The following is a 27862-nucleotide window of genomic DNA, read 5'->3' on the forward strand; positions in this document are numbered from 1 at the left end:
ATTCTTTGGATTTTGAAATATTGACACCTGTCTTGAGCTTTGACCTGCTTGGAGATGCCACATTTATAGAGCTACCTTGTGGAAATAAATAAATACAAGTGTTTAAAATAAATCTTCACGGGAATTCAATTTAGGGGCCAAAGAAATAGACTACTGGGTGTAGTTCAGAAGATATAAGTGAAAATATTTCTCCAGATGTGCTTTCAATGGCAGTATTACACAGAATTCAAAGGAAGATGAATAAGAATTAATGATAAAAGCAAAAATACTGTGTAAAGATGTGCAAATGTCACACAAGTGAGAACTTATATGATGCAGCTAATTTTCCAGAATGCAAACTTTAGTATGATATGTTGAACATGCATAACACAGCTTAGATTTATATTATACTCTATATCATGCTTGCTTCAACATTCCTTTGTTAGCACAATTCAATGTTAAAGCAAAAATAATCTTCTTGACTTCCTAGGATCAATGACAGAAATAAAAGCAGTAAGAATTGTGAATTCCTGTCTGGTTTTGAGAGCAAGATTTTTGCTTTTGTGCATTTCTACAGAAAAAACCACAAAGGCATTCTATATCCACCATTGTGCAAATATATATATTTAAAATTAATATATAAATATAAATATAATTGATAAAATAATATCTTTGTACATTTGAATTTGACAAGTGTGATTGACTTCTAAGTTAAGTATGCATGATAAAATTTTATCAAAGATTGTGGATGCACATTTATGATTTATATTTGGTAGCGTTCCTTAGCCAACAGAAATCATTTTCAGTTCTGTACAACTATTTACTGTACTTGAGACTCTAGACTATACTTTGACCTTACGGGAAGAGTTAACATTATAAAGACTGGGAACTTTTTAGTCTTGATAAATTAACCTCAACCATTCTGTTATTACAGTTATTTTAAAGCGGATAAAAGAAAAGAATTTCAGGATTTTAAAATATGCATGAAAATGATGAGAGACATTATTTCAGACTAAAACCAACAGCTACCATCAAAGGGAAACCAGTGTAATGTAGCTGACTAAATGCTGTACTATGCACGTTAACTGGATTAGGAAGTCAAAGAAACTCTCAAAAGGACTATAAATTGATAAGATTCAGAGAAGTCAAGAGTTTTAGAACCTTGAATCATTTTGGTAAGTGACTTGATTTCTCTTTTTTCCTTTTTGCTTATACATTTAAAAAAAACTACAGATTTCATTTGTTAGATTTACATAGAAATTTTCCCTTAAGCTTTGCTAATTACATGAAACTTTAAACAGATTTCGCCCATGCTTTAATTATCCCACTAACAAGATGAAGCTAAGAATAGACTTGAGACATCCCTATTTCCAGGTTATTCAGAATTCAGAAATGTGGAAGGATTTTCAAGTTCCCCTATAGAATTTAGTTCAAAATTACAAGTTAAAAAGAAGGAATTGAGTTGAGAGTATAAATAAGAACTTGGCCTTAGGAGACTCTTAAAATATGTATATATTCTACCAAATCTCCTCATATGATAGTCAGGAGGAAATATTCAAAAAGCAAAGGAATATTCACACAGGAAGCAAAATATGCTTGTGTAAATTTTAAAATTAGCATTCATTTGGGCAATCGGGTTAAATAAAGTTAGTTAGTCTACAGAAATATGCCTAAGAAAAAAAGGGCATATTCAGCTACTTATGGCCACCTGCATTCAGAAAGTGGCTGGACAGAATCCTCTGAGTTTCAGTTAAGCCATGGGTCTCTGTAGTCAGATTGCCTGAGTAATATTCAGGTTCTATGACTTTACCAATTTGGGCTAGTTACTTTCTCAGTTGCAATTTTATTTTCTGTAAACTAGAAGAAATTAGAGCAACCACTTTATAGAGCTTTTGTGAGGACTAAATGAATTATTGAACATCAGTTGTTTAGGACATCAAAACAACTCATCAAAAAGCTCAAAGTATGTTAGCCATTATTCTTATTTAATTTTACAAATTACTCTTCACAGTTTTAGAGGTATTAATTTAAAATACTGGTTTATATAACCATAGGCATATTTGATCTCTCTAAGGAAAGGACATATTTGTAGGGTGTGTGAGGACTTTTCACTACAGACATTTTAATAAATCCTACTCCACAAAGACAAGTATGAGAGATGCCTAAAGGGAATTCATAGGCGTCATTGATTTTAAATAACTTTGTCCATAGAAAGGATGGAGAAATAAGGAGGCGAAGGCCAACAGAGAAAAATCCTTATGAAAGAAAAACATGAACTCTCAGCATGGACTTCAACCAGCCCTCCTTAGCCAGAATTAGGAAACGCTGCTCTGGAAGATCAACCCCATCCTAGTCCTCTTCCATTCTTGAAATGAGATCCACTAGAGAATGTATGTATGGTGGTTAAAGTCTGGAGTAGATGAACCTTAATCTGACTCCTAACTGTGCTACATAATAAAATAAGAGCGAACATTCTTTAAGCACAGCTAAGACTCATGAGCGTTCATGTAATAATTCATCTTATTCTATCTTTAAAACTGATAAGAGTATCAGAGAAATGGGGCATAACAGCATTAGGGAACTTTGCCAAGACACGCAACTGATAGGAAATGCAGTATGGATTTACCTCCAGGGTATCTGACTGCAGAGACCACATCCTCTCTTGTGGTACAATTTTAGGGAGGTTTCTTTAAATCTCACAATCTCAGTTTCCTTCATTAGCTTTTACAGAACTTTTGTAGAGATAAAATTCAATAACATCTTTAATGCATTTCTCTTGCTCAATAAGGTGTATTATCTGACATTACTCCTTAGGAAGAATGCATGTGACTGCAGTTGGCTGATAGGACTGCTGACTCACTGGTCCCAGATGGAAATGAGCCCGGGTGCCCACTCCTTCCCAAGTCTCTCTAGGGATTTTAGCATCGCTCTACCTCAGAGGGGACTTATTATGAGTTTTTCTCGAAGACACGGTTTCAATGCTACTCCTCTACTGTGATTCCTCCTCCTTCCAGCTCAGTGAAGTACAATATTGGGAGGAGAGGAAGACATTTGCGAGAGTCAGTGTTCTTCCAAATATGCTTCCTTTATATCTGGACCTTGGGTTTATGTCCAAAGTAAAGCTTTTTACTTCACTTTCATTCTGCTATAAAGAATCTTGTTCTGGATCAAAGGATCATGGTAGCACCTATCTTTTGGGAGGCTAGTGGAACACAAGAAATGTTCACATGGTAAGTAGTACAAAAACTGGTTATAACAGAGTATTATATATTAACAGAAATAATGAAGACACAAAGGTGAAAATCAACTTATGAGAAAAAAGAAATTATAACAACTTTGGGATTTTTAAAAAGGTAAATGCATACATAAAACAATTAACCAAAACTAGGACCTGCCTGATTGCAGCATGACCTGGGGAAAAGGCTGGTAAGGGTCCCTGCTGTTTACTAACACGCCATTAGTAATTCCAAGGTTGGCTGACACAAGAGCTCAGTCGTGAGCAGAAATGCACTTAACCTGCTCCCTGTCACCTGTCAGATGAACCCTGATGGGAAAACCTCATCAAGCTACTGGCCTATAAATCCCTTTAGAATCTGATGACAAACACAGCAAGAAAAAGAACCTCTTTACATGTTTTTGCTGTCATTAGATTTTGTAAGTGGAAGAGTGAGTAGTGACCATGTTTTATTTCATAGTAAATTTTAGAGTGGATATGTTCATCCACACAGTAAACGTAGCAAAGACTCATGAATGCCTTCACTGCTCCTGAAGCTGGAACCCTAAACAGACAACTAACTATGCTTTCATGGGGCTTACCTTCTAGAGAGAAGAGGTACAATAAAAGGAAGGAAGGAAGGAAGGGAGAGGGGGAGAGAAAAAAAGGAAGGAAAGAAGGAAAGAAAGAAAGAAGGAAGGAAGGAGGAAAGAAGAAAAGGAAGGAAGGAAGGAAGGGAAAGAGAAAGAAGAAAGAAAGAGAAAAGGAAAGAAAGAAAGGCAGTAAATGTAGATTGCTGTATCATGTTGATTGCTGTAGAAAGAATTCAAGGCTAGAAAAAATGTAATTCTGGATTGATGGGAAAAGGTTACAATGGTCAGAACAAGTATTACATTGAGACTGACATTATAGTAAGGAAACAAGCCATAAAGACATCTAAAAGATCATTCCAGAAGGAGGAAGACCATATGTAAAGCTGTAGGATAATCTCAGGTAGGTAATAGAGAGACAGAGAATATAGGCCACTCTGATGACTTTGGATGTTACTCAAAAAGAGTCAGGATGTCCTCAATGCAGAGGAACTAATGCAGAAACTTTAAAGTGACAGAGACCAATAGGAGAAGGGGATCAGGAACTAGAGAAAAGGTCAGTTCAAGACAAATCAACATAGAATGTAACACATAAGTACATGGAAGCAATGCTAGGAATCTCCCTGTATGGCTATTCTTATCTCAACTAGCAAAAATGCTTTGTCCTTCTTATTATTGTTTATACTCTCTCTTCAACAAAATTAGAGATAAGGGCAGAACAGTTTCGCCTGGAAGCGAGGGGGCATGGTGGGGGATGGAAGGGGAGGGAGGAGAAATGGCCCAAACATTGTATGCACATATGAATAAACAAAAAAAAATGAGAGAGGAAAATTTTATAAGGTTGTACACATGTCAGTTGAGTGATTTAAGTCATAGTTTTCAGGAGTCATTCTGCCTGGTAGATTGAGAATACACTGTAGGTTGACACTCCATTTAGAGAACCATGGAAATCATCTAAACAGTGGTGAGAGACAAGCAGTGGTGATGACATGATAAGAAGTATTTTTGTTCTGGAACTGTGGCTGAAACAGTCACTGGGATTTTCTGATGGATTGTAGATGAAGAGTGAGTGAAAAGGAAGGAGCGAAATTGATTTCAATGCTTTTGGCTTGAGCATATGCAATAGTATAATTGCCATTAACTAAGAAAAGGAAGATTACTAGAGCCATTTTGTTTTACTTTTGTGAAAGGAGGAGCACAGATAAATGCAGTTTAGGATCTGCTCATTGTATGATGCCTGTGGAGGTCCAACTGAAGGTATCAAATAGGGACTTTCAGTAAATGAATTCAGAGCTCTGGAAAGAGATTCTGGTTATAACCTTAGGGGCAGACAGCATGAGATTATATTATACTCTGAGAATGAATAATCCCACTACAATTGAGTAGAGGATAGAGAGATGAGTACAAATCCAGACTTACTCTGAGTGATCCACTGTCAGAGGCCAGGTGGTTAAGAGGGAGAAGCAAAAGTGGCTGAGGAATGAACGGTGAAGCTGTGATGATGGAGTTCTGGTGTCAAATTGAGAAAATGTTCCAAGGAGAAGAGAATGATCACTGCATCAAACGTTGCTGAGACCAAGTAGAATGAGGACTTAGATTCTGCTTTGGTTCAGCCATGTGGTAGTCACTGGTGACCTCACAAGTGGAGGCAAAACATGACTGAAATGGATTAAATGTGGGATGGCACTGTGGACAAAAAGTTCAGAACTCTCTTTCAAGGCATTTTACTTTTAAGATGAACAGAGAAATAGGGTGATGGATACATGGAATAAAAAGATCTTTAATGACATTTAAAGACTTATTATTAAGTCATTTAATAATTAACATTTCTTTCAAATCTATTTGCCTCACAAGTCATCGTGAGGAATTTCTGAAAGATCAAATTAAGTTCTATTGTGCAGTTGTGTTTGCTGGCAGACAAAAAGATTTTGCAAGAAAATCAAGTTTAGGTGACTGACATGTAACAATGAACTGAAAAAATGAATATGGACATTAGACTTATAAATCCACATATTATCAATAAATTTGCTTCCTTCTTTAGAAACCAAAGATAGGAAATGTTTTTTGATTATTGAATTGAATATGTTAAAATTTTGGCCTATTAACATTCAGGGTTAATATTTAAGGGATTTTAATATGAATAGTGTAAAACAACCTAAATGATGAACTTTGGGGTTCATCAATACATACATATAAAATACTGCTATTATTCTATTTGCTCTGGTTAGCCAAACATGGATATGCAGGTAATGTTCACCCCATCAAACTCCCCTCAGGACATCTACATCCTCATCTGCAGACCCTGAGAACCTATAAATATGTTACTTCACATGGAAGAAAAAGACTTCACAGATTTGATTAAGGATTTTGAGTGGAATATCCTCCATGATATTGGTGGACCCAATGCAATCATAAAGGAAAAAACAACAAACAGGAAACTCACAGTCAGAGAGGTATGCTGGAAGCAGAGGTTGCAGTGATGAAACTGCAGGCCTTGAAAATGGAAGAAAGGAAGCCAGAAACCAAGGAATTCAGGCAGCCCCTAGAAAGGCAAAGAACTGGATTGTTTCCTAGAGCTTACAAGAGGAACATATCCCTAACTGGAAAGAGTGGCACACACTAATCCCAGCATTCAGGAGGCTGAGGCAGGAGGATCATGAGTTCAAAGCTACCTTGGACTACATAGGGAGACACTATCTCAAAAAAATTTTTTTTTAAAAAAGCAAAGCAAAAACCAAACAAAAATAACCAGCTGGGACACAGCCCACTGTCAGCACCTTGATTTTAGCCCCATTTTTGACTATAGAATTATTTGGTGCATTTGTGTTAGTGTAAGTAACTAAACCTGTAGCCACTTCTACCATGGTAATAGGAAACTAATAAGTATATATTAAGATTATTGATAAACTTGTCTAGATTCCTCAGTCAACAGTGTATTCCTGAAAAATAGTCTCTGTTTTTTATTTTCTTACAGTTCACCATATTACCTTGCCTATCATAGTTGCTCAATAAATGTTTGCTGAATTTCTTTAGATAGTAATATTTAAATAGTGTATCAAAACCAAAATTGTAATTTTAAAAATGTCTGTGCAGAGGAACTTCTATAGGGGAGAATAATGAAGAAATGTGATATTTATCATTGGTATTCTTTCCAGAATAAATAAATTTATCCACATAAATGAAAGACACCTTGGATAATTATAAATTAATGAACTTTTTGCTCAAGAGAATACTATTTATAATACCTGAACATGGGGAGAAATACATCATATTATTTCTACAAATTTATTCATGTACACTTGCAATCCACATTGTAATATGACTATGTTCTTAAACATATATTTTTAGGAGAAATAATAAGATTATTCAATATTTTTCTTTAAAACTTCACCAATAGAAATTGCAACTTGTAAAATATGGTATTTATTATTGTTTTATTTTTATTTTAGTGTAGTGTCAAGGAAAGAACAGTAATGATAATTTAATTATTAAAAATAGATTTAGTTTGCTGAAAATAACTTTCTAATTACAAAGCACAAATTCTAAGACTGCTTTCCCAAACTTGCTTATTCCATTTCCACTTTTCACTGTAATCTTTTTAATTTATTTTTTATTATCATATTATAGTTGTTCTGGGGATACACTGTGCCAGTTACAAAAGTTCTTATAATGTATCACTGTTGAACCCACTTCCTCTGTCATTCCCCTTTATCCATCCTCCCACATTTGTGGAGTAGTTTCAACGGGTCTCATTTTTCTATTTTCATACATGAGTACGTAACATTTCCACCACATTCACCCTCCTACTCCCTGCAATCTTATCCATAAAATTGGTGATCTTGCAGTTGCAGAATAGTCTAAAAATCATTGAGATTATAACTGTTATTTATTTTACTTATCCATCCATTAATTTACTTCCAATCAGCACATATCAGTTTTACAAAGGGGCTTCCTTGTGCTATTTTATACATATGTATAATGTATTTTGATCATATTCACCCCTTTATTACTCTTTCTTACACAATTTCTTATTATCTTTAATGGGATTCATTATTCTATTGTCATACATGCCTGTAACATACCTCTTGACTTAGCTGTAAAATGTATTAACTGCTCCTCTTGGCACACAAAACAGAATATTCCAATCTTAAATAATTATTGGCACAAGTAGCCTAAAACAAAATTACTCAAATGTTTATCTTACATTTAACAAAGTATTTAAATCTATAGAACTGCTTTGCTGTTTATGGTTCCTTTACATATATGATTCAATATTAAATGGTTCTTAGCTCAGTGAAGCATTTATCCTCATATTAAGCTTAACAAGTATAAAAACCTAATTTGAACTTTTTTCATAGTACTGTGATGCTCTCTGCTTATAAAATCTAATGTTTATATTTATTTTACTTCTGTGCTTGCCTCTTTGTGTAAGTATATTCAGTATGTAGCTCATACAAAGTCATAATAATAAACCAATTTTATAGAGCTCTCAAATAATCATAAAAATCTTTGACATTAAAAATTTATTTTTAAAAACAACATTCTTTGAGATATGACAGTCAATATTGGTTCAAACCATCTGCTACTTTATACTATCTACACAAAAAGTATACAAAGTAAGGATAGGTATAATAGTCCCTAAGAATGGAAAGGTAAGCATTTTTAACAAAAAGTCCAGTTCTTCTCAATATACTCTTTTTACTAAGGCAGAAATTTTAACTATATATCCAAAGTATTGTCAATAGTCAAGAAAATTGAAAATTCAACCAACCAGAATGCCAATTTTCTAGTCTATCCTTATAATATTAACTCTCTGAAAGCACCTTCAGGACTACAAAAAAGGACAGATGTTACCGTAGCAGGCATGTGAGAATTAAATGAATATCTCAGAAGGAAGAGCTTGAACTTGGAAATCAGATAGACCTGAGTTTAAAATTCATCATTTCACCTCTCTGGAGCTTCCTTATCTAGAAGAGGGAGATGGTTTTAAAAGTAGGGTAGTTAAACTATCTGATAAAATAAGTGAGAGTGACAAATGTTTACAAATATTAAACAAATGATCAATAAACATTTTAATACTTTTCTTAATTAGAAAGATTCCTGATCAGTAGATCATGGTTTCCAGTTCTATAACTGACTGAGTCAATTCAGTCTTTATGACTCAGTTTCCCACATATTCATCGAGGGTGATAATGTGAATTATACATCTCCAAGTTGCTGACAGAATTAAATGAGGCAATAGAAATGGAAGCTCTTTGAAAGCTAGATTGGTGTTATTAATAGCTGTGCTAACACTCGTAATAATTTTAAAAGCACAGATAAATCTGGCATTAATTCAACTATGGGCTTCTTACAAAGGACATTACAATGACCTATTTTCAGGATAGAAAGTTCCCAATGATTTGCCAAGTCTATAGAAATGGACTTTTGGAAGGATGCCAGAGGTAGAATATCCTCAGCTCTGTGTGGTTTCCAACTGTAGATTGTGAACCCATCCTACCTTGAAAAGATGATTATTACGTTGGGTTAGCATTCATCACTTTCTCCATGTTTTGAAAATTTGCCAACTTATTTTCTAGGAGGGAATTTGAACAAATTCTACTCAAAGAGGAGAGCTATTTTTTGGATTGTAGCTCAACTAAATGATTGTCATTATCTTTAAGCTCTTAAAAACAAGTTTTTAAAAATAAGCATGAATTTTAGGATAAAAATTGCTTCATTGTTTTAATTACATGTTTCTTTCATTTAAAATAACAGAACCCTCTTGATTGATTCTTTATGTCTTTAAAAAACATGATTTTTTTATAAAACAGATCAAATGCTAAGATATTTATAATATAAAGATTATTTGTAGTCAATTTTCAAAGAGTGAAAGTAGACATTATTTTATCAGTAATTATTCAGGATGGTTAAATGAAGAACACCAAAAGAGCAAAATATTTTCTGTACCTTCATAGTACAATGCCCAAGTGTATATGAAATATTGATATTTGCTGACATATGTTGCTACTTAAAGAATAAAATTGACCTTTTATACTACTTTGTATTCTAACACACGCTATGAAGTCATCAACCGCACATTTGGTGAATACTAATGGCATACAATGTGCTATAGTGTGAACTTCGTTCATCTATTGTTGGTATGTGCTTAAGTTTAGAAAGTCTCAGAACTGTCAGTGTTTTCTGACTTTAGGAGAAGTGAGTTACTTTAGTAGGTAAAATGTGTAATGAAATCTAGGTAAGAAAATGAAGTGCCTTCATTGAGTACCAAACGATTAATAATGCAAACGCTGTCAAACATTTGCATTAACCATTGAAATTTTTTTCATTATTTTGACCACTGGAATATATAAAAGGCAGGCTGGAGTCCCATACAAGCATTTCACCCCTTAGCTCTACCTATGGAGCAGTAAATTCTACCACGTGCTTACTCCATCATCACATTCTGTCTCTGAGAAATTTCTGGCATCATAGTGTTATTAGAAGAGAGGCCCATAGCAGAATATCAACTCCAAACAATGAGGTCATCTAATTCTATAGGGTGGTTCCAAAACTGAGTAATCAAGGGTAAAGAAACAAATCAGGTTAAATTCTGAATCAAGACTCCATCCAGTTTAACAAATGTGGGATGTCAGACACTGCCACACAACAAGCAATACAGGGATAATGGTATATTACCAAGCTGTACAGAACATGGCACTATCAGTTACACAGCAAATCTCCTAGAAGAGACTAACACTTAATTAAACAATTTCGAAGACAATATGGAAAATCTTAAGAAATTAGTTGTGTGCAGTATGCTGTGAGAACAAGGAGATGGGAACCCAGTTCAGACAAAGGCATTGAGAGTGGCTTTGTGGTTAGATGTCAGCAAGGCAGACTTGCACAGTGACAGAGGATGTTGTTAGCTCAACACAATGTGTAATTGGTAACCCAAGGCTTATTTAATTAGTTATCCATGTCCCAATTCTTTCTGAAAATGGAATAATGTAAGTAAGGTGCAGCCTACTTGGAAAGTATTGACAAAAATAATTAGAATTTTTATGAGTCTCACTGTAAATATTTAATTTCATGTATTTGATTTTCAGTTTGTGCCTTAAGTGTAGCTTTAATTAACCCAGTATACAAGGAATATATTTGGAATTTTACTTTGAGTTCTGTGAGCAAGTCCTAGACCTAAATATTTTGATCTTTCCTAATTCCCTTTATTTCATATGCATTTACCTAATTCATGTCTTTTCCTGAAGCACTTAAATCATTTATTTTGATGATGAATATTTAGATTGTTTCCAACTCTACTGGTGAGGGGAATGATCACTTTCTATTGCTACTTAGTGGCTTTGGGGATATTAGTATATTTCACAGTTTAGTAGTGGGTATTGGTCTTTCGTTCTGCAGGACTTTTAGGGGTTAAGGATCAAACTCTTAAACACTGGATGCCAACAGCTACTGATGATCATCTTGACATCATTTTCATCTGAATATCCAAATGTCGATGTCAATGAAAATGATATAATCTGTATAGTGGCAATAGGGTCTTGTGTCATCTGTAACACAGTCTATAAAACAAAATAATGGCAAAACATTCATATTCATAAATTAAAGTTATGTGAAGCTCGTTTCACTTATTTCAGTACAGGTTTTAAATATCCTCTTTTGATTGGTAATAGTAACATTCCTTTTCTAAGAAGTGAAATCTTTCTTATAAAATTCTTGGCCTTTTGTATGCTAAGGAACTGTTAAATCCCAAATTATTTAATGCAGAATCAGTAACCTCAAACTTTGCTGATCCAGCTTCCTCTTAACCTTTCAATTAAAATGTCTGATGTGGAAAATCAATAGTTGTAGTTAAATAATAGGCAGCCTTTCACAAGTGAGAAGACGGTGCAATTATGGCTAAACCAGATACATAATTATTGCTTTATATCCTAACTAAAGTTAGAAAGCTAAACTTGGAGCACTGCTTTAGAAATTATTCTGCTCCTAAAATGCTTTCAAGACTGCTCAAATAAGAAGGCTTTCCTACTAATTAATCTTCATTGCTTTGAAATTTCATACTTTTTATAGTTCCTGGTAGGACAAATCTTAAAGAAAATGAATGAAAGTGAGATTTGACTTTGTGGTTCCTTTGCCTCTTTTATTCTGTTTCTTCCCTGTGTGTCCTTGTAATGAATTTTACCCTTTAAAATCTATTGCTCTCAAATGGATGGCAATTAGCATTAATTATGGTTTAATTTATTATGATTTTTCTAAAAGATACTTGTATTTGAACAGATCCTGAAGATGCAATAAATATCTATTGGAGAAAACATAAATTATCATGGAAGAGCACCTCAAGTATACAGTTCTCTCTCTCTTTCTCCCTCTAAGTATACCTGTGGCCTTCTCAACCTCTACCCTAGGTCCCTTTAGCCAATGGATTCAGCTCTGTGCATTTTATACGACTACTTGGGGTACTTCAAACCCCAAGTTATCCATTAAGAAACTGTGTGACTTTGAGCACTTTGCTCTCTATCTCTAAATTTCTGTTTCATCACATTTAAAATAGAGATAATAGAATTTACTTCATAGGGTTGTTGTAAAGATTCAGTGAATGACAGATAGGGACCAATCTCTGTCAACCCTTTGAGAACTCATGTTTTGTCTCAAGTATCCCATTGGTTAAAATTTACAATATTAAGTCCTTTGCACTTCAGGGTTCACATGAATGTGCTTCCAAATGTCTGAGTGGGTTTCGACAGGCGTTCCTAAAGAAAGCACTAGAGAAGTCCCAAGGCAAAAAGAGCCTAAACATCATATGATGCAGCCATGAAGAAATGTTGTCACATTATAACTGCACAGCTCATTTGAAGAGCAATAACTGCAGTCAGAGCCAAGAGGTGTTCAGTAAGCCCTTGCTCTCGACTGAGGGCCTTTCATACCTCTTTGGCAAAGCTTCACTATGTGTGACATTTTTCATATTAATAACTCATGCACTCATTATAACAATAGCACTACAACTTGAATTTAAAAATGAAACAACTTTTGAAATTATCTAGCTAAGTAAGGTCAGAAATTCAAGGTATAGGACACATTGAAATCTTACACGTTTAGGTGAGTGTGAAGATTTCTATAGCTATCTACATTCAAGTCAAAAATCATTCCACTGAAGTTCACACAATGATGGTTTCCTAATCTGATTTAGTCTGGGTAACTACATGTGTGTGTGTTACTAGCTATGTATAACTCATCACTGTTTCTTCACCACGGATGTTCAACTGGAGACCTTGGAGAACTATTTAGAGGTTAAAATTGCATGACACATGAAAGTAGAAACCTAGAACATGTTAAATTTCATTTACAATATCTTCCAAGATATAGTCCTTCCATACATAACCACATCATGGCAGCCCTGAAAGTAAATCCCTTTTCTTTGCAGCTCTAGTAATTTACCTCTTGTACTACGGATACTGAAGTTGCCATGGAGGCTCAGTTCAGTCAAGACTTGAGTGTTGCTCTTTTGAGATGGATTGTCCTTTAAAAAATATTGTTAATATTCTGTTTAAATTAAGAGTTTCATTCTAGTATTCTACTATCTATCCTTCCTATCTACTACTGTCATCTTCTAAATATAACCATATTTATTTAAATTGTAGAAGATTATGCCTTTGTCCTGCCAGATATTTGCTTCTATTTTGTTCAAAGGATACCCACTGAGTCCCCTAGTAAATCATTGATTTGATTTATGATGCCTCTACTCACAGGGCAGCTATGCATGAAAAAATAACGAGATGCATAAAATATTACCGTTATGAGTTGCTAAGCCATTGTGCTGTTTTCCTTTCAAATACTTTAAAACTACAATATCAATAACTCTATAGAGTAAGCATCCTTTTTGGATTGTGACCAAAAAAAAAATGCTCACTAGAATTCTAATTTCCCCAAAGGCATCACTGAATCTGAGCTTTTACTAATTGCTCAATTTCAGAAGCTTTAAATATAGCCTTTATGTAATTTGGAAATAGCGGTGATTTCTATCAGAGATTTAGGCATAACTTCACTCACTCATCAAAAAGAATTTTAAAGTACTAATTCTGCACTGTGCTATTTAAGTCCTGTACAAAGAGAATTATTTAAATATGATCCCAATCCCTAAGGATGCCACAATCTAAGAAAATACTGGCAAGAGAAAAACACAGAAAGACATGCAAAATACTAACCAGGGGAGAAAGCCAGGAAATTGTCATAACCAATTTTAAGTCCAGCTTTTATATTTTTCAGCTCATGTGATAAAGTTTTGAGAATAGGAGTTCAAAGTTATACTTTAATATTAATTTAGAATATTCTTTTTACATGGTAAATACTCAATAAACATCGAGTGAAAGTGAAGAGGATTATTGAAGTATAGAGCTGAAGCATCTTTGAGATAAGGAAGAGGAGAGGGAGGAGAGTGAAAAGAGGAATAGAAACTCAGTGCAGAGGAAGAGGAGGAGAAGAAAGAAAATGATCAGGATGAGATATGGTTACTGATGCAAAGAACATTATGCAATAACTCTATAGCTTACCCACACATCAAGTTTGCCTTAAGTCAATGCCCTCCCTTTTCATACAAGCATTCTTAATGCTCCAAAACAACTCTTTGAGAAAAAAATAACCCACCAACCTATACACAAAAAGCATAACGTACTAACATCGAAAGTTTAAGGCTTAATTTAATTATCTGACTTTACTAAAATTGAAATCTGTAAGAAAACTAATTATTCTGAACTAAGATGTATGTCAATACTACAAAGACATAAGCATAACTCATATGAGCAGTATAAATGAAGATTTTCACATTGTGCCTGGTATGGAGAATTCAGGTATTTTTGCCAAAATAGAAATAAATAAACCTACATTTCATGAATGGGTAATTTTTTAAATGGTGAATTAATCTTGACAAAGTTCCAAACCAAACAAAACACAAGTCTTCCCTCAATTTAAATGGTGACTATATTCTTGTTAAATTCAGTGTATGTGAAACACATGCCTAAAAACTTCTCATTTACACACACACACACACACACACACACACACACACACACAAAATTATTTCTAGGATCAAATAGATAATAAATTAGAACAAGATTTTTGCCCCTCTGGCTGGGATCCAAGAATTTTTAAACTATTATTGCCTGGGACTTCCCTGAGATCTGCAAGACCTGTGGTCTCTCTGCTGGTTAGCCACTCAAAGCCATCAGGATGACTGAGTGCCTTTGCCACGGACATCCCAGAGCAGAGTGGGATGAATTGCACAGCTGAATGGAGGCTGAAATCCCACACCAAGGGCTAAAGAAAGAAAGTAAGCAGAGTGGAATGAGGGCACAAAAGTTGTCTACTGTTCTTCTAAATTAGGTTCTTGTGGCTGCTCCAGCAAGTTACCACAAGCTTGGAGACTTAAAATCACAGAAATGCATTCTGCCACAATCCTGAAAGATTTAGGGCTGCAATCGAGGTATTGGTGGAGCCTCTCAAGCATTGAAGGCTCCACCTCTTGGCGCTTATAGATTCTGGTGATTCCAGGCATTGCTTGGCCGGTGGCAGAGGAATTTCAGTCTCTGTTTGGGTTGCATTGCATCCTCCTCTTCCCTGTGAGCGTATCTCCTTCTCTGTGTCTTTTATAAGGACACTTGTCATTGGATTTCAGGCCCATCTGGATAACACAGGATCATCTCACAGCAAAATCTTTAACTCTGTAAAGATCTTTTTTCCAAAAAAGGTAACATCACAGGTTCTGGAATTTGAGATCTGGACTTTTTTTCTCATTGCCATGGATCAAATTCAAAGGCTTGTGTATACTGGGCAAACAATCTACTACTCAGCCACATCTACAGTCCCAACATAGCTTTCAGGACTACAATTCAACCAAAACAACCCACTCCCATAGTAGGCTCTGGTTCTGTCAGGTCTCCTTTTGATAACCAAAAACACCCCCACAAATACTCAAACGATACCTATTTGTACAGTTCTACTTCATTGAGAATGTCATTTTTCTACCTACATCGTCTCTTTTCAACAAAAGATGCAAAGCTATTCACGAGCTCCTGGAATGTGTCATTTACTCTTTCCCACTATTGATACTTTTGCAAGTGCAAGGCTCTGAATTCAAGCCTTAGTACTGTCAAAATAGTTAAGTAAAGTAAAATAAAATAAATAAATAAGTGGATTGCTTCATAGTGTTAGATTTTGAATTGTTTTTACATAATTGTTGAGGAAATGAACTATAAGTAGATTAATTTTGCAAACATTTTTCACAATTAATATATTTGGGTTTGTAAATAGGTAAATTACAAGTATGTGAATAGAAGCTGATAGGCATGCAGAAAATTTAGCTTGATACAAAAAAAAACCATGATTTTAGTATTACTAACCAAGGTTTCTTTTAAAACAAATGGAACTTCCTAAAGATCCCAACTACTTTCTTCCTTTTGTAAAAAAACAAATTTTCTGAGCTCAGAATAAGTACCCACAAAATGTCAGACTGATCAAGGACTTTTGCCTCTTTTCATTAGAAGTTAGCTTTTCAGCCTTGCAACACACAGTGTTCAAAAAAAGTTTTGATGTTATAGTCATGCCAATGATAGGCAATGCATAAAAACTTTAAAATGAATGAATATTTAGAAATGTGTGATTTAGAATGCACACACACACACACACACACACACACACACACACACACCCTTTGCTAGCTCTGCCTGGTGACCTGAGTTACTTCTACAATTCTGCTAATTAAAACTAGAGGAGTAGTTAGCAAATCAGAATCTCTTGAGATAGTCTCCTCAACAGTCTGAACATAAAGTCAGCAGTCATCAGGAATGAGGTAGATTTTTGTGAAACCAACATCCCACTGTCTACATTTGATACCACCTGGGAAGGGGATGGCATTGTTACCAAGGTTATTTTGCATTATGTCATGTGTAAATAATCCTAATAATTGACAGATGATTGGTGTGTGTGTGTCTGTGGTTGGGCATATTTTATTTATTTATTTATTTTTTCTTTTATTAGTCATATGTGCATACAAGGCTTGGGTCATTTCTCCCCCCTGCCCCCACCCCCTCCCTTACCACCCACTCCGCCCCGTCCCTCTTCCCCACCTCAATACCCAGCAGAAACTATTTTGCCCTTATTTCTAATTTTGTTGTAGAGAGAGTATAAGCCATAATAGGAAGGAACAAGGGTTTTTGCTGGTTGAGATAAGGATAGCTATACAGGGAGTTGACTCACATTGATTTCCTGTGTGGGTGTATTAACCTTCCAGGTTAATTCTTTTGGATCTAACCTTTTCTCTAGTTCCTGGTCCCCTTTTCCTATTGGCCTCAGTTGCTTTTAAGGTATCTGCTTTAGTTTCTCTGCGTTAAGGGCAACAAACACTAGCTAATTTTTTAGGTGTCTTACCTATCCTCACCCCTCCCTTGTGTGCTCTCGCTTTTATCATGTGCTCATAGTCCAATCCCATTGTTGTGCTTGCTCTTGACCTAATGTCCACATATGAGGGAGAACATACGATTTTTGGTCTTTTGGGCCAGGCTAACCTCACTCAGAATGATGTTCTCCAATTCCATCCATTTACCAGCGAATGATAACATTTCGTTCTTCTTCATGGCTGCATAAAATTCCATTGTGTATAGATACCACATTTTCTTAATCCATTCGTCAGTGGTGGGGCATCTTGGCTGTTTCCATAACTTGGCTATTGTGAATAGTGCCTCAATAAACATGGATGTGCAGGTGCCTCTGGAGTAACTTGTGTCACAGTCTTTTGGGTATATCCCCAAGAGTGGTATTGCTGGGGTTGGGCATATTTTAAATATTTTCTTTAAAAAAATTTAAAAACCCTTAAAATCTCTTTGACATTTCTCCTTTTACTGTTTTTAAGTGATTGTCTAAATATCTCAATTAGCTTGTGGTTTTATCTGAATCCTATGGCAAAATTAAAAGCAAAAAATAAAGACAGGCTAAAAGCTTCAATTGCTGTTACATTGGGAACCTAGTCTAAGGTCACATGTCAAACAGTCACTATTCTCTTTTAGTTCTATTTTGATCCTTTTAAATTTATCACAGAAAGCAGAATAATGAACATTTTTCTTCCAAAATAAAGAAAATGAAATGTGAATATGAAAATAATGGATGAGTTTGAAAAGAACATATAATATATGTGTGTGCGTGCACATTTGTGTATGTGTGCATGTATCTGTTCATATTCTAAATTGATGTATCTAAATGATTATGCGTTATTTAAAGATGCGGAAAGGTCTGAGAAGTGCGTTGCTGAACAAATTCTTCATTGTGCCAACATCATAGAGTCCACCTACCCAAACCTAGTTGATACAACATGAGGTTGCTGCCAGCATAATACTGCATGTTGTTTCAGAGTAAACTTCTTTTAGTAAGGAGAAGAAATATCCTGTAAAATAATGATACAGTAACAGTAGAGTAGATACAGCCAGTAAGTCATTTGCTATCATAATTGAGTATTACATTATATCCATAACTATATCTGTAATATTTTCATATAACTAGCCTTGCAGTGAGTTTGTTTACTCTAGCGTTTACACAAGGGTAAGTAATACATTGTGTTATGACATTATGGCAGTTATGATGTCACTAGGCAATAAGAACTTTTTAATTTCTTTATAATTTTATAAGACCTCCATCACATGAGGTCCATTGTTGACTGAAACCTCATTATAGAGAGAATGACTATGTATGTAGGTCGTATTCAAATTTCACCTGTCAAAAGCTTAGCTTTCATAGAGAGGACTATATTGCCTCCATCTATAAAGCAGTGGTTGCTTACAATAAGAGGTACGTTTTGCTCTACTTTGTGAGTCCTGGAAGGTTTAAGATTTCCTATGGTTTCCGTTGTTTTGTTTTAAACATGGTGGGACTCACCTATGATTATGTAAAACTATCAATCTCGAATCAAAAGATTCTAATCCTAGACCCAACTTTCTGTTTATTATCTTTCTAATTTTGGAAATGTGTTTAACTTCATTCTGCCTCTGTTTTCTTGCATATATAAAAAGGAAATGAAAAGAAATCACTTTTAAGTTATCTCCTTGGTAATATAAAATGTACTAGGCAATGCACAGTTAGAAGGACTGAGACTCATCATTTGTCTTCAGATATTTGAATTATCTCACTATTGCTAGGTTTTGAATTAAACTGAGGTCCACAGCATTTGTAAATACATATTTATTCCAATTTAATAATTCATCAGTAATATGAAAAATCACATAAATTTTGTAATTCTATTTAACAGGGAAGAAAAGGAACATGTCGGTAGCATTTCTTTAAGACAGTCCGGATGCTGGTTACTATGAAATTGATTTACCAGACAGGTATTTTTTTAACTCCAATTTATGGAGGAAAAAAATAGCTATTTCTCCCCTGGACCCTCAAGGAAAAAGAGTTGCAAATTAACTTCTATTTCTACTCTTTCTTAGAAAATAAAAGAGGTGAGAGGGGATGAGTTTTCCCCAACTCTCATTGGCTACTAGGAATTTGACCAGATGGTAAAGTAAAAAGAAACCTAGACAGAATTGGTATGATTTAAGTAAGTCATTCCCTGCTGAGAATCGTGGTCATCTGCTCCAAGTCAGAGGCAGATTATTTCTGGTCTTAATTATTCATCAAACCTTAAAGGCAAGTGTGGACCAATTGTTAAGGGTTTTCATAGGTCCTTGCAGCTGTTACTAACTCTACCTTAAAAATAAAGATTTTTTAAAACGCTATTCATTTTATTTTGTTTATTGTTGGATGGAGGTACATTATGGCATTTACAAAAGTTCTTACAATGCATCAAATGTATCAGTTGAATTCACCACTTCTTCACTCTCTTTACGCACCCCCCATTCCTAGAATAGTTTCAACAAGTATCATTTTTGCATTTATATACACATATACACAGTTGTGATTTTAGGCATTAATCACAATTCTGAAAGCCAGTGATCACAACTTTTACAGTGTTTTCTCCTTGTGATGGACTCATCTCAGTTTCACAACCTTTATTTACTGCCTGGAAATAAGCTGTTAGCTTGATTATCACTCCCCACTGAGAAATTTACTTTATCACCTTCTTTAACCCATAAGGGAACCCTTACAGAGCAAATTGTAGGCTTTCTTGAAGAAGTAAATAGATCTAAAGTAAAATAACTTGCTTGGCAATATAACACAGACATGAGTTAACAGTTTCCCATCCTTGGTCTGGATATAGAGTATTAAATTACATTTGGCCTGAATCCATCATTGAGTGTATCTTAAGTGATATTCAATGACTGCTTTTAATGAGATTTTGATGTTCCAGGAAGTTTAGTTGAGTCAATTGCAATCCAATGACTGCTTCATTGTAATCAGACTACTCTTACTGTTTCAAAACTGGAGGAGATATTTTCTTTCACGGTTGCTTTCCACTTTTGCAGGATGGAAGGAAGGAATGGTATAGACAGTGTATGCACACAGGAATAAAAAGAGCTGATTGAATGCCTACTGGTGAAAAGTGATATGGGTTCTGATGAATGCACATCCTTCAGATCTCTTGTTGACACAACTCCAGCACCAAAATCTCTCCTTGGAAATACTTAGAAAATTTCCTGTTGTCTTACCCTACAGAGTTTTTGACAAATACCTCCTCATCCCTTCCCACTTTTCCCTTCTGTTTTGTGCAGACTACAGGTTTTGTTTCTGTCTACTGCATGCTTAAAGGGAGCTGAGACATTTTGTCATGGTTGTTTACAGTGAAGTAAATAGGTCAGAGGAAAATGGCTCAACAATTTCATTTTTTCTGGAAGGCTGTTTTCCATAATTTTAAGAGTTATTTTCACTGATAAGGATAAAGATTCTTGCCTTGAATTTTTGCCATCAGTTTATACTTACAAGAAGAAGATCTATTTGGAAAATAATAATTTTTTATCATTAAGTTGTATTGCCTGGCCTCCAGTTTTTGAAATTCTGTTCACAGTTTGTAGTGCTGCAGTTTTCATGTGTTTGTCAACTATTTATTTAAGGGTAAAACGGACTTAGTTTTCTTCCATAGTTTAAAGGATAAACAATACATTCCAGATTATTTAAAAGTTAGAAATTGACAAACTCTTTCTCACCCACTCTTTGTATAGCATTTGTGGACCATGTGTCAGGCCAGGACTGGCACAGAGCAGCTGCATCTTCAGAAATAAAAATTGGGACTTCCCTCTCTTCCCCCTCCCTGCTAAATGTGACAAATAACTTCTGACTAGTCCCTAAAATAAAGTCAAGATTTTTTTTCCTTCCTGCCTGACATGATTAGTTTTGAAGTTCTGTTCCAATTTATTCCAGCTTATCTTCTCTAATCTTCACTCACTCAAGAACACTGCCTATTAGCTTCTTCTATTTTTTTTTAATCTTAGTTGAATCAAGTAAGTGTATGATGGCTGACTATTCACTATAAAGGATTATAACTTGACAAACTATAATGATGACTGAATTAAAGGAAAAGAATGCATTTTGTAGTAAACAACAGTTGTAAGAAAAAGTGTAATGCTTGGGAAAGTTTGATTTTGTTGCAATAAAAACACATCTTGTATCCAGAGTCCTCTGAAAATCAAAGGAATCAAATCCAAAAAAAAGAAAATAGAGTAGAATATAGAAGTTTGTCTAGCATCATTCTAGCAAATAAAACACAATCACGTTTCTTTATTATAATCAGACATTTATTCTTATTGTAATCATATTTCCTATTTTATATCAAAATAATTAAACCTATTTTTTTATAATGCATGAGAATTATCATTTTGAAAACTTCTTATCTGTTTAAAATATTATGTTCTGTTTCAAAGAGTTTCTCAGACTTCAAATTCCCTTAACAAAGACATATATTGAAATGTATAAATCCACACATTCACAGAATAAGTTTCAAAATGTGTTTTTCCTTGATAGGGAATGCAAGAAATCAGGTATTAGCAGAAGTTATAAGAAAGTGGTTATTAAGCATCACTAATCACAAAGTATAAAATAGCAAAAGAAAATGCTACAGAATATAATTTTTCTATAGTCAATTTTATCTGCCTTACCAACTCAAGAGTTAATATCATGCACTAAACTTCCTATCTATCTTGGCCTCATGTTCCTTAGCACCATTACTGCAGTGACCCCCATTTCCATTCTATTTCAGACATATCAAACTTTTTCTCTCAGGCAAACCTATGTCTAATTAACCTTTGTATATTCAGGGCCTATCACAGTGCCTCAATTTGGCATATAAGTATTTTTGAAAGAATGAAACTCCGCTGCACAGTTTTCATTCTCTCCTACTTAATAACTCTGTTTGGGTTTCTTTGTTGTTGTGATGCCTGGGCCCTTAGCTACTGCCTGCGCTTCCAATTAACCATTCTCTATCAGATTGTACTCCAGTAGCACTCATTTCAAATAGAAGTCAACTCTCACCTTAGAATTTTCCTGCCCTTTGTTCTTCTATAATACTTGTCTTAGAACTCCTGGAATTCTCTACTCAATCCAACTCAGCTTGAAGAATTCACAAAAGCATCCTACATACAAACATTACAAAGCAGTGCTTTCAAGTGGATTGCCACCAGTGGTAGGAAAACACTTGCATCCCCTAGAAAGTGGTAAATCCTTATTTCCATCATTCACATTCTCAACTCACCCACATAGCATGGCAGTTGAGAGTATGTTCTTTGCTGCCAGGCACTGGTGGCTCACACCTATAACTACTTGAGAGGCTGAGATCAGGAAAATTGAAGCTTGAGGCTAGCCCAGGCAAATAGTTCACAAGACTCCGCCTCTAAAATAATCAGAGCAAAATAGACTAAATTAGTAGAGCACATGCTTTGCAACCAGGAAGCACTGAGTTCAAAACCCAGTCCTACAATATGTTCTTTGGTGGCAAAATCAGGTTTTACTCAGAGAAGTACCTTTCACTTAGCCCCTCAAACAAGTTACATGTTCAAAAATATAGTGAGTTGGCAGCATGGCTCAAGTGGTACAGTGCTTGCCTAACAAGCATGAAGCTCTGAGTTCAAACCCCAGTAACACACACACAAAGAATCTTTCTTAAAAGAATCAGTTTCCTACACGTGAAAAAGGAGTATTTACAGTACACATTCCACAGAGCTGTTGAAAAGATTAAATGAGCTAGTACATGTAAACCAATAAACATAGTTTCTGGAAAATAGTAACCCTTAAACAAAGAGTAGCTATTAATTTTGTCATTAATTACTACAATTGGAACCAACCAACTGGTGTTTCCTTAACATGTCAGTTATTTCTGGAACTTCTATTTTTTATTATATAACAGATGACTAATTGTTTCTTGCAAACATTTCTGTTTTAATCTGTACTTTGGGCCCTGCCTATTCTACATTTCCTATTTCCTCTTAGTTTCACTTCTATTTTCAATCTCTCCCTCTCTCCTTTTCTCTCTACTACATAGTTCCTTCCTTTATGGGTTAAAAAAAACTCAGTTTCTTCCTTTCCTCTTTGTGATGCTACTCTTTTAAGCATCCATACCATCTGCTCCCCTTGCTTGGCTGCCAGACTTATGGAAAGCGATCATATCTTGGTGTCTCTACATTCTCAGAACTATTTACTCGTCAAATTTAACTCTTATGGTCAGGATTTAATGTGGGATTATTCTATAAGGTCTATTGAATATTATATTGAAAATATTTTCCAAAGTTATGTTGAAATTTTTCTCTACAAACTATTATAGACCTTCATCACCAGCCATGCCATCCTTACACTCCCTTCCCCTCAGTCATTGTACCCTCATCATTTACCTCTCTTGTCTTCTTTCTAAGTACTGGCCATTTCCAGTACTTCATCCTTTCAGTAGTAATCTCTCTTCATAGATGTGCTCTATTTTTAGCTGTCTCTACTCTACTAATTGATAATGTTATTCATTTTGGAGATTTTGACTCATCTCTATGCAGATAATTTCCAAATCTGAAAGCCTAATTATGACCTTACTATTGAATTCCTAGCTTAAAACCTAAGTTGAATATTGTACCTCCTCAAAATGGTTCATCTTTACCATTTCCAATCAATTCAGAAAATATGAAAATCTTTATGTGTGCTGCTTATCCACTGGCTTTCCTTTTCTGTAAAGGTACCACCCACTATTCTTCCATGTGAAATCTTAACTTTAACATGATTTTCTCCAGTTGCTGCAAGCAGAATATTTATCAGGTCTACTAATCACCATATAGGTCCTGACATCCACTTACTCTGCCAATCATACTTCCATTATTCCAGTTTGGCCTCTTAGTAATCCTTTCTGGAAATGTTACAATATCCTCCTAGTTGATTTTCCTGCTTATAATTTGCTCTATTGTCCATTTTAATTTCGCTGATCATGTCACTGGCCAACGTTAAGGCATTCAGAGACTCACTATGTCCAAACTCCTATTCCTATGACCTGATTTTTCTACCTATCTTATCTCTATATCTCATAAATACACTCTATGTAGACTTCCCACCTTTCCCGAAGGCCTGACGCATTTAATTGTCTCCACTGTTTTTCCTCAGATTTTTGTCTTCTAAAGTTTCACTTCATCTGATGTAATTGATAAAACTTTATGTAGTCTTCAAAACACCGTTCAAACATAGTTTTCCTAAAGCTTTTCCTGGTCTTTGCAACTAGTGTAACAGCTCTTTATTTTGCATGCTACAAACTACATAACCCTCTTATAAGGTTGCTTACTTGTCTTACCCAATGTTCATTTTAACCATTTTATTAAATGAAGGGATTTCATCTTGTTTACCTCTGTATTTTTCTATACCATATAATAAGTTCTAAAGAATAAAAATGAATTGGGTTGTGGAAAAGGACCTATGTGTAAGAATATAATCAAAGACAGTAGGTCACACCTGTAATCTTGCACACCTGAAAGCTAGACCCCTTGTACCAGTTAACCAAGTTGTAAATGCAAAGGCAAAGTTTTGGAAGGCAATAAAGGTGCCATTCCAGTGAAAATGTGAGTGAAAAGGAATCCAAATAGCCTATTGTTAATATGGAGAGAGTTTTAGTGGTTCTGACAGAAGATCAAGTCAGTCACAACATTAAGCCATAGCCCAGAATCCAGCACAAGGACCTAACTCACAGTCTGTGTGTGTTGAGAGAGTGACAAAGTAGCAGAAGAAATATGAGGTCAGCTGATGACAATTAAGGACAAAGGCCATCCCCACAACATACAAATACAGGTGAAGTAGCAACTGCTGGTGGAGAACCTTAGAAAGTTATCGAGATCTAGTGAAGATAATTGATGAGCATGTCTACACTAAGAAAGCAGATTTTCAATGTAGACACAACAGCTTTGTATTGGGGAATGATGCCATATAGGATTTTCCTGTCCAGAGAGAGGAGAAGTTGGCTGGCAGAGTGGCTCAAATGGTAAAAGTTCCTGCCTAGCAAACATGAGGCCTGAGTTCAAATCCCAGTGCTGCCAATCAATCAATCAATAAATAACCAGAAAGGAGAAATCAATGCCTGCTTTCAAACTTCAAAGAACAGGCTGACTGTCTTGTTAGGGGTTAATGCAGCTGGTAGCTTTAAGTTAAGCCAAAATTCATTTACCATTCCAGAAATCCTCAAGTCCTTATGTACTATCCTAAATCCACTTTACCTCTACACTATAAACAAAACAACAAATCTTGGATGAGACCACATATGTTTACAACATGGCTTACTGAATATTTTAAGCCCATTCTTGAGACTTACCTGGGGGAAAAGACTCATTTCAAAATATTACTGCTCACTAAAAATGCACCTGGTCACCCAACAGCTCTGCTGGAGATATGCGATGAGATTACTGTTGTTTCTATACCTGCTAATGCAGCAACCATTCTGCAGCCCTTTGACATTTGAGTTTTATTATTTAAGAAATATATTATATAAGGCTGTAGATGTCATAAGTGGTAATTCCTCTGATGGATCTGAACAAAGTTAATTGAAAAACTTCTGGAATGAATTCACCACTCCAGATGCCCTTAATAAAAGTCATGATTCACTGGAGGAGGTCAAAATATCAACATTAACAGGAATTTGGAAGAAGTTGATTCCAGCTCTCATGAATGACTTTGAGTAGTTCAAGATTTCTGTGGTGATGTGATTTCAGTCACTGTAGATGTGGTGAAAAGAGAACTAGAATTAGATATGGGGCCAGGAGATGTGAGTGGATTACTACAATATCATGATAGATCATTAAGATGTGAAGGCATGCATCTCTCCTGTGGATGAGAAAAAAGGAGATTCCTAATACTGGTGAAGATGTTGTGAGCATTATTGAAATAACAACACAGGATTTAGAATGTCACATAAATTTAGTTGATAAGGCAGGACTTGGGAGGATTGACTCCAATTTTGAAGGAAGTTTTCAATGTGGTTAAGATGCTATCAAACGGTATCACACACTATAGAGAAATTTGTGTGAAATGGAGAGTGAATCAAAATGGCAAACTTCATTGTGTCACTTTAAGAAATTGCCTTCCTTCAGTAACTGCTACCCTGATGGGTCCGAGCCATGTCAAGGCAAGAGTCCTCCCACACACACTAAAAAATACTAGTCCTTGCTCAAGGCTCAGGTGAGCATCAGCACTCGTAACAGTAAAGCATTTTTAACTAATATTTGTAACAGTTTCCTAATATGTCATGGAATGCCACACTTAGTATGCTACGGTATAATGTAAACATGAGTTTTATATGTACTAGGAAATGTAAAAACTCATATGATTCACTTTCTTTCCATACTTTCTTAATTGTGGTGGTCTGGAGTGGTACCCACAATATCTCCAAGTTATGCCTGAACTTTATTACACAGCAATGGATACCTGACGTAATTGCCTTTTCTCTTTGGATACTTTTTGTTATCTGTGTAAATGTTGAATGATGAATTAAATTCATGTTCAGGGTTTTCTACTGGTGTCATCCAATTCTGTTTTTCTTTTATAAGCAAGACATATTTAATGATATAAACAAAGCTTCCCAAATTATTTAGAAAAATCACCTAACCGTGGAAAAGTGAAGTTTGGACACCATTTAAAACAATGGTTCCCTGGAATCGAAACCCTTTTAACCACTTCACAAATAAAATGGTTGTTATTACATATAATAAACATCAGATTCTGGATATGGTGTTTACTGGTAATATGACTTTGGGTGAGTTGCTTAACCTTATTAAATCTCAGTTTCCTACTCTGCCAAAAGGAGATTGTATTATGTACTGCAGAGGTTTTCTGAAGATTAAGTTCACTAATTTCTTAACCTAAAGCAAAGCAACTGGCATAGGTGGTTAGCCAATGGTAAGCAAAAGTAGAGATACTAAAATTAGGCTCCAAGAAGACATTCTGAACAAATATCTTCTCTGCAAAACCTTGAAAACTAGACTGAAGGTTTCACACACTGAAGTGTGGTTGAAGCAGGTCATTTTAATTTCTTTTAGGGGGAAAAAAATCTATACATAAGGTTAGAACATACGAGGTTAAGTTGACATGAAGGATTTAGAAGTCATTCATTATTATGTGTTATTTGTTTATTTGTTTATGGTCTGTGAAGCTTTGTGAAAGCAAAACAGATTTATTTTTGTTCAGCATGCAGAAATGTCAAAGCACACAGAGCTGTCATTAATTTTCCCAACTTAATGTCCTTATTCATCACTTTCTTTCCTTAATGGGTCACTTTGAAGCTGCGATGCAGTTTGAAAAGGCCAAGCTGCTGTTTTTTTAACTTTTCTGTGATTTTTCCCAACATCCTGGCAGAGTTGGAAAACATTAATAATTAAGAAAAATTTTCTTTTGGTATAAGATTCTTAATTTCTAAATTATAAACTTGAGGAAAAAAATGTACTCGTGAAGTAAATCTGCTCTTTCGAAGGAAAATCACATCAATGAAGCAATACTTTGAAGTTCTCTATTAAAATTCCCAACAATAAATGACATGAGACAGTCCACATGATACTGTCATCAACAAAACATTCGTTAAAAAGTATGTAATGTTTAAAACCATACTTCTAAAACTTAAAATAGGAGACTTCCCTAAAATAATTTTTTTCAGTAATCTGAAGACATT

General features: G+C 35.0%; 1 protein-coding gene across 1 annotated transcript in view; it reads left to right on the top strand.

Moving 5' to 3' along the window:
- The window catches only part of Olfm3 (olfactomedin 3), a 202382-nt gene that overhangs the window by 80905 nt on the left and 93615 nt on the right, over window positions 1-27862 (top strand). The gene's annotated exons all lie outside the window — the stretch shown is intronic.

This window comes from Castor canadensis, chromosome 12, assembly GCF_047511655.1.
Source record: "Castor canadensis chromosome 12, mCasCan1.hap1v2, whole genome shotgun sequence".
Classification (NCBI taxonomy): Eukaryota; Metazoa; Chordata; class Mammalia; order Rodentia; family Castoridae; genus Castor; species Castor canadensis.